This window comes from Meriones unguiculatus, chromosome 9 (assembly GCF_030254825.1).
Source record: "Meriones unguiculatus strain TT.TT164.6M chromosome 9, Bangor_MerUng_6.1, whole genome shotgun sequence".
In the NCBI taxonomy this organism is placed as follows: Eukaryota; Metazoa; Chordata; class Mammalia; order Rodentia; family Muridae; genus Meriones; species Meriones unguiculatus.
This window is the reverse complement of record NC_083357.1, coordinates 49,982,249-49,993,239: the sequence shown is the minus strand read 5'-3', so window position 1 is coordinate 49,993,239 and position 10,991 is coordinate 49,982,249. Positions and strand designations below refer to the sequence as shown.

The following is a 10,991-nucleotide window of genomic DNA, read 5'->3' as shown; positions in this document are numbered from 1 at the left end:
GCGTGGCCCGCTCCTGACGGACAGGCGCTCCGACGACTTCAGCGGGGCGGCTCGTGAGCGAAGGCCGCCCGAGCCAATGGACGTGCCCGAGGCGTTCCGGGCCGCCTTCGCCAGCAGCCAATGAGCGCGCGGAGGGCGGGGCCTCCCGGGGCTCCGCCGCGCCGCCGCCTCCTCCACCTCCTCCTCCTCACCAGCGCTAAAGCCGGGACTGGACCGAGCGGAGTTGTGCGTGTCGCCGGAGGGGGGTGGGCCGGGGGAGGGGAGGTTCGTTCCGCGGAACTGCAGCCAGAACCGGGTGAGGCTCCTGCCCGCTGTCGCTCCTGTCGAGGGCCGCGGAGAGTGGGGGTGGCTGGGAGCAGCGCAGCCTCGGGAGGAGGAGGCGGAGGCGGGGGCGACGGGGGAGGCGGAGATGGGTGAGGGCCGCCTCGGGAGCCTCCCCCCCGAGCCGGGCTTCGCAGCCCGCGGCTGCCGGCGTCGCCGCCGCTGCGTCGGGGCCTCGGGGTGCGCCGGGGGCCGCGCTCCTGTCCCGGGCGGCTTCGCGTGCGGCCCGAGCTGAGGGAGCGCGGGCGCGGCCGCGGCCGGGCGGGCTGGGTGAGGCGGACGCCGGGGCGGGGGTCGCGGGGCCCTCGGGTCGCCGGCGGCGGCGGCCGGAGGTCGAGGGGTGTTTTCCTTTCTGTGCTGCGGGCGGGCCGGGGAGGGGCCCGTTGGCCCTCCCGCCCGGGGCCCACTCCCACCCTGTCCGCCCGGCCGAGACCCCAAGTTTTCGGAGGCGAGGGGCGCCGCCTGAGCCTCGCTGGCCCCGCTCGTCGCTGGTCTCCTCCCCGGCGCTGTGCTGCGCGGCTCTTGCTCCTCACGTATTGTTTGGCTGGGTCTCTAATGGCGGACGGGGAGGCAGCGCTGCCGGTGGCGGACTGCAGGGGGGGCAAACCTCGGGCCCAGGGCAACTGCTTGGGGCAAATATGGGCAATATCAGCCCGGCGCTGACCTGAACCGTCTCTCACCTGTAAATTGGTGCTGGGTTCGGCTAGGATGACTGTGGGTGGTAAGATTTGAGAGGGAGTGCAAGTCCCTTGCTGGCGTCGGGGCAAGGTTTGCCCTTCCCCCCTTCCCAGGAGCAGGCTTGATGCCCTCAGGTTTCTTCCCCTGCAGATTGTGGCTTTCACATAGGTTTGGCCCCAGATAAATATTTCACTTCACTTGAATAGGAGTGGGCCCTTCTGCGTGGGCTGGGGGTAATAATAGAAGGATCGAACCTCCTTGACCTCTTAGTCCCTTCTCTGCCTCCTCCTGGTGAAATAGGTTTGGTGCTCCTACCAGATTGGGTGTTCATCCATTTTTCTTTTCTTTTTTTTCCCCCCTCCTCTCCTATCCCAGGACCAGAAATTTCGTTCAATCCTGTCTCGTGCGTCTTTGGCAGAAAGTGAGGAAAACACCATTGTGAGTCTCTCGCTTCTAATTTGTTGCTTAATACAGAGGCCCTCGCCAGGTTATAGGGGTTCAGTTATGGGACCTGGTCCTCCTGGTTGTTTTAAGGGGGAGGGGTCTCCCCCTGGGTGGCAGCTGCTCTCGCCGAGAAGCCTAGTGATGCCGGGTGAGGCAGCTGGGAGTGGGCGCTGCTGTTTCCACCGCTGCAGACATCGCTTCTGCTGCTGCAATACCAACCTCAGCAACCAGACGACGGCTCCTGCAGCTGCTCACGTTACCGCGGAGGAGGGGTGTTTGTGAAGGAGGGCATATTTCTGGTGCCCTCTAGAGTTGCAGAGCGGGAATTAACGTTATTTTGTTTGAAGTGCACGCAACCATTTTTGACATTTTTCTTGTCATAATGGTTAATTGAGCATTAACCATTGAGTATTGGACAACTAGAGAGAGTTGCTTAACTTTTATGTCTGACCTAAATGACAAAATTTTACCCTTTGGTGGATGTGGTTCTAGATTTTTTTCTTTTTTTTTTTGGGGGGGGGTCTTTGGTTAAGAAAGGATACAATATCTGCTCATTGTATCTATTGTTTTAGATCACCAAGTAGATGTTGCTGAGACCTTTGTAGTCCTTTACTGAGTCTTTCATCTCTGGTGTTGAATAATCTACTCAGTCACACTTTAAAAAACATTTCTAAAAATTGGGAGTGTATGACGTGTTCATGGGGTGCACATGCCACAGCGCCAGTGTGTAGGTCATGATGACTTTTGGAGTTCTATTCTGCCATGTTTACTGGGTTCTGTGGATCCAACTCTGGCTGTTAGGCTCATGCTGCGAGCAACGCTATATCCTCAGCCATCTTGGTATCTCAGTTTCTTACATTGATATAGGGTCTAATGTATCCCAGGTTGATCTTGAGTTTTTTATTTTATTATTATTATTATTTTGTGACCTCTCTGTCTCAACTTTCCAAGTGCTAGAATACAGACGTCTTCCCCACTTGCCAGACGTATTTGGTTCTGGGAATCAAAGCCGGTGTTTCCTGCGTGCTAGAAAACACTACGAGCTGAGCTTCATTTTTAGTCCCAAATGGCACTCTTGAGCCCCAGAACAGCTGGTGCTGTAACTTTTATACTTTCAAAGGTGTGTCACAAGTATAGGTGCTCATGGTTTCTCTGGATATGTTTTTTAATGTGTATGATTATTTTGCCTGCATGAATGTATGTACATCACACATGTACCTGGTGCCCAAGAATGTCAGAAAAGGGTTTGGATCTCCTGGAGCTGGAGATGGTTGTGAGCCACTGTGGAGTGCTAGAAGCTGAGCCCCACAAGAACAAGTCCTTTTAACTGCTGAACCATCTCTCCAACCCATTGTTAAATATTTTTTAACTTGTGTTAAGTAATTTAATCCTCAGGAGGACTTGGTAATATAGCTAATATTTTTCCCTTCTGAATACGGTTTTTATTCCGAATTTGCAGAAGAGGAAATAGGTATAGAAAGATACTGAGAAGTATTTAGTAAAGCAAGGTCTGAACTTTGAAGTAGAAACATAAAAAGTGCTTGAATCCTGTCTGAACTCTTTATTAAAAAAAAAAAAATAGAGAATGCTGGGCGGTGGTGGTGCATACCTTTAATCCCAGCACTCGGGACCAGCTTTGTGTGCCCTATCTTGGGTTGGGGGTGTGGGACTGGGAGCAAACAAAAAAAGGGGGGGACCAGTATTTATCCATCCATCCATCCATCTTATCTATCTACTTGCTTACTTACTTACTATTCATTTGTGAGTAGGATTATGGTCCAGGCTGGCCTTGAATTCACTGTGTAGCACAGGATGTCCTTGAACAGTTCTTTGTGCCCCTGCTTATTAATTGGTGGGGTTGCAGGATATGCTGTCATGGCCTGCTTCATCTAGATTGCTTTTTTCCTTTTTGTTTTTCGAGATAGAGTTTCTCTATGTAGCCATGGCTGTCCTGGCCAGTTGTAGACCAGGCTGGCCTGAGATCTGCTTGCCTCTGCCTCTTCAGTGCTGGGATTAAAGGTGTGTGTCACCATACCCAGCTCATTAGATTTTTTTTTTTTAACTACTTCATTTTAAAACTAATAGAGGCTGTTTCTATCTATCTGTCTGTCTATCTATCTGTCTATCTCTATATATATTTTTCTTGCAATATATGTCCACATTAGGCTGACAGTTTGAAAGAACTTCATTATTATTTGAGACTAGGTTTTACCATATAGTTCTAGAACTTTGTAGACCAAGCTGGCCCTGAACTTCAGTGATTCACCTGTCTCAGGCTTCCAAGTGCTAGGATTGTAGGTGTTCACCACTATTCCTGGCTTGAATATAAACCTCTAATGAGTGTGAAGTCTTTTTAGGAAATAAGTCATTCAGAAACTACATTTCAGGATCTTTCAAATAGATGATGTTTATCATATTGGAGGTAGACTTATCTTCCCCTCCACCCCTTTGTCTTAGTTGGGTTTTTTTTGTTTGTTTGAGACTGTCTTGCTATGTCTATGTAACTCAGGCTGGCTTGGAATTTGCAGCAGCTCTCCTGGCTCAGTCTTACTTAGTGCTAGGGTTACAGGTGTGTGCCACCTGATGTGGCCTGACTTTGTATCAGTCCTTTGTCAATCACGGATGCTGACAGAAGAGCATTTCTAGCTGTCATGGTTGTGAGGTTGTCAGACCATAGATTTGTATAACTGGATTAATTTTTGTAGGCTTTTACTCTGTTTTGCTTGTGTGAGGTACAGAAGTATACAAACAGTGCTATTGTGACAAAGTGAATCTTTACAAGATGCTCTGGGATTACTGAGAGAGAGAAAATGTCTATGAAATGTGTATGAAGTACTGTAACTTGTCAAAAGGTGTTATATTTTTAATGTTGTCTTTTTATGCACTGTCCCTACTTTATTGATATCATTAACACACAGTTTATTATGTTAAATGGCACTTATTGTAAGAAATCTTAGGCATACTCACTTCTGGGTGTCTTTAGGGGACTGTAAGGAAAGCTCAATTTCTTACCCTGCCTGGGTGCTAGGATTACATGTGTGAGCCACCACAGTGGTACCTTGATACCACATGCACTCTTGAGGGTTGGGGGAGAGGGAGAGAGGGAGAGGGAAAGCTGACTGACTTTCTTTCTGGAATATCTCTCATTAGGAAATAGATTGCCTGGACTTCAAGCTTAGCAAATTTTTATTTTAATTTTGGTTGATTATTTTCCTTCTATTACTAACAGTATAGAATGAGGATTTTAGACCTGAACATACTCATCTAACTGCTGTGCAGATCCCAATACATAGAATTCATAAGGTTGCTAGTGAGAAAACAATTGCTGTTGGATAAATGGGTAAGTATGAGGTTCACAGCAACGGTTACAGTGTAGTTTTTGCATACCATCTAGAAAATGCTGTTTTATATTGTTGTATATCTTTGTGTTAAAACAATTGTCATTATAAGTTCTTTTTTGTTTTTTAAACATAGCAATAGCAAGTGCATCTTTATTGGTGCCCTTGCTAAATTCTTGGTAAAAAGATAGTCATTCTTTTTGTTTTTGTTTTTAGAGACAGGGTTTCTCTGTGTATGGCCTTGGTAATCCTGGAGTTGCTCTGTAGACCAGGCTGGCCTTGAACTCAGCCATCTGCTTGCCTCTGCCTCCCTGAGTGCTGGGATTAAAGGAATGAGCTGTCATGCCTGGCTGATAGTCGGTCATTTTAAAGGGTGAATCAATACTTTTTATGCTTTTTGTTTAAAAGCGTATCAGTTCAGGGGCTGGGAAGATGGCTCAGCGGTTAGACCACTGGCTGTTTTTGCAGAGGACTGATATTTAATTTCCAGCACCCCATGGTGTGTCACAATTGTCTTTAACTCCAGTTCTAGAGAATCTGGCACCCTTACACAGACATACATGCAGGAAAATCACCAATGCACCTAAAAATAAATCTTAAGACAGTGCATTTCAGTTTAAAAACTTGAAGTGTTTTTGATAAACTGCAGAATAAAATTTTTGTTAATAAAAATTTATTTTAGCATAAAACATTGGTTAGATAGTACAAATCACTTGATCACATGGTGTGATTTGTGGTTTATTTCTTTAATTATTGTTTTTTTGAGACAGTGTCTTAGCTTGCGTTTTTTTTTTTTTTTTGCTGTGATAAAACAGATTAAATATAAAATATTGAGATTAAATATAATGAGATCCTCCTTAGAGGAGGGATTATTTGTTTTACACTTTTAGGTCACAGTTTTATCATTTCATTTTTCTGATCCTCTGCCCCTCAGATAATGGTTGTGCACGGCTCGCTGCCATCTTGGAGTCACTACTCTTTTTCTCTTTTTAAGATTTATTTATTCATTTTTTAATGTATATGGGTGCTTTGTCTGCGTTCTGCTTGCCTGAAGAGGGCATCAGTATAGATTGTTGTGAGGCACCATGTGGTTGCTGAGAATTGAACTCAGGACCTGCCCCTACACTCTATCATTGAGGAAAGTCAGGGCAGGAACTCAGGGAGGAACCTGGAAGTAGGAACCAAGAAGGAATGTTGCTTTCTGGACTGTAACTCCCAACCCCCTACCCCCTTCCTCTCTCCTTTCATTTCTTCTTTTTTGAAAGAATTTCAGTGTATAGCCCACATGGCTTGGAACTTCCTGTGTAGACCAGGCTGCACTCAAACCTATAGAGATATGCATGCCTCTGCTTTTGCTTCCAAAGTACTATTAAAAGGTACACTATAATGCCCTCCTCAGCTAGTTTTATACAGCCTCTAGGCCTCCCTGCCCAGAAATGATATTGTTAAGAGCAGGCTGGTCCTTCCCACATCAATCATAAGTCAAGACAATTCCTCAAAGACATGGCATAGTTCAATCTAATCTGGTTAGCCCTTTAGTTGATACTTCTTTGATGACTCTGGGCAGTGTCACATTGACAGCAAACTAACTAGAATACTCCATTCCTTGTCCACTTGATACACAAACAAAACCACTTTAAGCCATAGCTTTTCAATTCTTTCCTTGTTTCTAAGATACCATGTTAATATATCAAAATAAAATATAGTCCAACTTTCAAAATCACAGTCTTTAAAAATTTCCAATACTTTAAAAATTTAATCTCTTTAAAAGTTTAAAGTTGGAGAGTTCAAAGGGTTGGAGAGATGGCTCAGAGGTTAAGAGCATTGGCTGTTCTTCCAGAGGTCCTGAGTTCAAATCCCAGCCCCATGGTGGCTCCCAACCACCTATAATGAGATCTGGTGCCCTCTTCTGTCAGTGCAGGCAGAACATTGTATATGCAATAGATAAATAAGCTTAAAAAAAAAGTTCAAAGATTTTAAACTATTGGCTCCACAAAAATAAAAAACAGGTAGCATTCTTTTATATTCTCAGTGGGAAGAACTGGGCATATTTATACTTAGATCAAAGCAACCCCCAAATCTAGCAGTATAAATCCAAATTCTGGAGCTCAGTGTATTGATCTGAGACTTGGTCATCTTCTGGGCTCCAGAGGTTTGGCAGCTTACCTCTTGAGTTGTATCATCCGTAATACATATAACTTGTCTTGTAGGTTCGGGCTAGCTCTGTTTTACACTTGCTACTTACACTGTCTCATATTTAAAACTTGTTCTTGGTGATCTCTTACACCACGGATCTCTGACATCTTAGTTCTCCACTGCAATCGTGACTGCACGTTCATTGATTGCCTCTCCTTGCCTGTTAACTATAGGCTCTGACTCAGCCACATGGTTCAAGGCCTCAGTCATTCTCCATGAGCCCCTCAGTTCTGTATTTATGCCTTCAAAATCAATACAAGGTGGACAATTCTCAGGAGATGCCAAGCTTTGGCTACCAGGTTGAGATGCAACCTTGGTGTTGGGTGTCCACTACCTACTCCATGTTCTGTATGCCGACACGGAGGAAATAACTGCCTTGAAGATTTCACTTTAATGATACGGACCTCATATTCATCACAGCATCCACAGAATGATAATTCAAAAGATAACACAGACAGTCCTGATAAGAGTCTTTTCTTCCCTCTGAAACTTCAGACAAGCCAAATTTCTCTTTCAAGCTCCATTTGAAATAACTCATTCATTAAGCACTGGTTTGCAATGGCTTTCCAACTCAAAAGTTCGAAAATCCTCCACATCCCTCCAGCCAGATATTCCAAAAACATAAAAAGTCTTATGGTCAGGTTCATCATAGCTATAGCTTCACTCCTGATACCAAAATCAGGTCTGTTTTGTTTTTTTTGTTGCTGTGGTAAAATACTCCTATTAAGAGCAGTTTTGAAGAAGAAAGGTTTTTATTTGTCTTATACTTTAAGGACACACACAGTCTATTACTGATGGAAGTTGGGACACAGACCAGAAGCAGAAATCATGGAGGAACAATGCTTTCTTGCTCACTCCCTGGCTTGCCCACAGGCTCATGTTTGTCTAGTTTTCTTTTTTGGTTTTTCAAGTATGTTGCTTGTTATTTGTTTGTTTGTGGCAGGGTTTCTCTTTATGGCCTTGTCCTGGAACTCAGTATGTAGACCAGGCTGGCCTCGAACTGACAGAGATCCATCTGCCTCTGCCTCCTGAGTGCTATGATTAAAGGTGTGCACTACCATCAGCCAGCTATCTAGTTTTCTTATACAGCCCAGGCCCACCTGCCCCAGAGATGGGGTGTTGTTGCCCACATTTGCCTGGGCCCTACCCTGTCATTCATCAGTCATGACAATTCTTCAGACAGGGCACAGGCCAACCTGCTTTGAGCAGTCCCTCTACTTCAGCTCTTCCTTAGATTACTCTATACTTTCTCACATTGGTAGCTGAAACTGACTAGGACACAGGGTACCATTATGTCTATATTGGCCTTAGCCTCCCTCCCAAGTACTGGGATTACAAGAGTTTGTTAGCTTGCCTGGCTAGGATTTTGCTATTTTAAGTTCCTAACAGTCCACTGGAAATTAGAAGTAATAACTTTTCCTTGGCTAAGAATAAGCCTTTTTTCATGGCTATAATTGTGTGTGTATTGTATGTATATACATGTACATTTGGTTGTACATATGTGTGTGTGCATCTGGAAGTCAAAGGTTGATGTTGGGTATCTTTCCCAATTGTTCTCCATCATAGTTTTTTGAGGCAGTCTTTCTTTCATTGTTTTTTGGGTAGGGTGGTGGTTGCTTCCCATAGAGACTGTGTTTAAAATTTTAGTGTGGGCTTGGTGTGCTAGAGGTGGCTCAGCAGTTAAGAGCACTGGCTGTTCTTCCAGAGGGCCTGTTTCAATTCCCAGCATCACATGGTGGCTTGCAACTGGCTGTGACTCCAGTTCTGAGGAATGAGACACCCTCTTCTAACCTTCATCACCACTGCACACACATGGTACACAGACATTCATTCAAGCACTTCATAATTCTAAAATAATAAGCAGAATCTTAAAAAAATTAGTGTGGGCTCCTTATAAAAAGTGTTAGCTGGGTGTGGTGGTGCATGCCTTCCCCCATTCCCCCAGATAGGGTTCTCTATGTAGTCTTGGCTGTCCTAGACTTGCTTTGAAGACCAGGCTGGTCTCGAGATCTGCCTGCCTCTGCCTCCTGAGTGCTGGGATTAAAGGCATGTGGTGGTGCTCACCTTTAATGCCAGAACTTGGAGGCAGAGGCAGGTGGGTCTTTGAATTCAATGTCAGGCTGCTGTTCATGAGTTGCAGGCTAGCCAGAGCTACATAGTGAGGTAGCTCTGTGTGTCAAAATAAGTAAGAATTTGAAAACAGAAAGGCATTATAAGGGGGGCTAGAGAGATGACTCAGTTGTTAAGGACTTCCTGCATTTTCAGAGGACCATATACTATGTGGTCCATTAAAACTGATCCAGCGCATTTAAAGAAAAATAAAGCATTACCCCAAAATGTAGAAGGTACTTCAGCCCTTTTATCTTTGTCAGTATAATAAGGTAGGTATTCCTCAGAGTCTAAATATGTATTTACTTAATACAGGTGGTTTTTAAAAATTTTTTCTTGTTAGCTTTAAGTTTTTAAAAAAATACTGTTTTAATATTTTCTGTGTATGGGTGCTTTGCCTACATGGTATGTCTGTGTATGGCTGGTGTCACAGAGGCCAGAAGAAGGTGCCTTATTCTCTGGAGTTGGAGAGCTACAGCTGTTTGACCTGTGCGGATGCTGGGACTAGAATCTGTGTCCTCTGGAAGAGCAGCCTAGTGGTTATAACTGCTGAGCCATCTCTTCAGCACCCCCTTACCCCAGTGGATGTTTTTAAATGTTTGTGTTTATTTTTAACTGAAATGTATTTTTGGTCCCTATTTCCTGACATACTACTCCTGAAATTTATGAATCTTCAAAATGATGTCTATGCTAACCAGGTTTTCTGATGGCTGGCAGTCTTGGTGGTTTCAGAATGTGGGTATAACAAGGACTGGTAATTAGAAAGACTGAGGTATAAGAGGGTTGGGATTTTTCAGTCTTAGACTGTTAACTTTAGGAGGGAGAGAGAGTTGGTAGTTAACTTTATCATCAATGTTCACAAGCTTCTCTATAAAAACCTGCAAGGAAAGGTTCAGAGAGCTCTTGTATAGACAAACTTTTAAAGAGCCCTGGAGGATGGTACTGTAGAGGGGGCAAGAGGCTCTTTTGCTCTTTCTGATTCTCTAGATCTCTTCTGTAGTCTTTAAAATACCATTTATGTGAAGTAAACTGTTAAGGCTAAACACCAAATTGAGTTTTATGGACAGCTTTAGCGAAGTGGACATAGTTAGAAAATCTTGAAGACTCCCGCTTTAGAGCTGATTAATGGAAACACAAGTTAAAACAAACCTGTGGCTAGCAATCTGAAATGGAAGGTGCGTGAGTCAACTTATGGGGTCCGATGTTGTCTCTAGACATATGGTATCAGAATTAAGCTGGATCAGACGGTCTCTTGCTGGTGTTAGGGGAAGCCCTTCTCCATATTTGCTCACAGATTTTCTGTACTGATACTGAGTGGGACTATTGAGAAACTTCCATATATTTGTTTTTCCCCTAATTGGTCATTCTGTTTTCCCCTCAGATAGTTAGTTGTCTTCCACTTTTTCCTTTAAAAATTCCTGTGACATTTTCAGAAATATTTATTATTACTTAAAGGTTTTTAGGTTTAATTTTATTTCATGTATTTAAATGTTTTGCTTGCATGTCACGTGTGTGTACCATGTGTGTTCGTGGTGCACCCACATTCATAGACATATATGCGTGTCCATACACAAGTATATTAGAATTTTTAAAAAGTTCAAAATTCCTCATACCTTGAGCTTTATTTTATTTTAGTTTTTCAAGTAAAGATTTCTTTATGTAGTCCCGACTGTTCTGGGATTTGCTCTGTCGACCAGGCTGCCCTCAAAATTCAGAGATCCACTTGCTTCTGCCTCCTGAGGGCTAGATTAAAGACATGCACTATCTTGAGTTCCTGATCTTGTGATTTCTGCTACCTGAGTGTGAACTACAGGTGTGGGCTGCCACGTCATGTTTATGTTGTACTGGGGATTGGATTCAGGGTTTTATCCTTACTAGGTGAGGCCCCAACCAGCTGAACTGTAT

General features: G+C 44.2%; 1 protein-coding gene across 1 annotated transcript in view; it reads left to right on the top strand.

Moving 5' to 3' along the window:
* Positions 1-369: 369 nt before the first annotated feature.
* The window catches only part of Zmym2 (zinc finger MYM-type containing 2), a 68,916-nt gene continuing 58,294 nt past the window's right edge, over positions 370-10,991 (top strand). The window contains 2 exon segments of the mRNA XM_060391123.1: positions 370-413; positions 1,375-1,437. The gene's annotated coding sequence lies outside the window, so the exon portion shown is untranslated.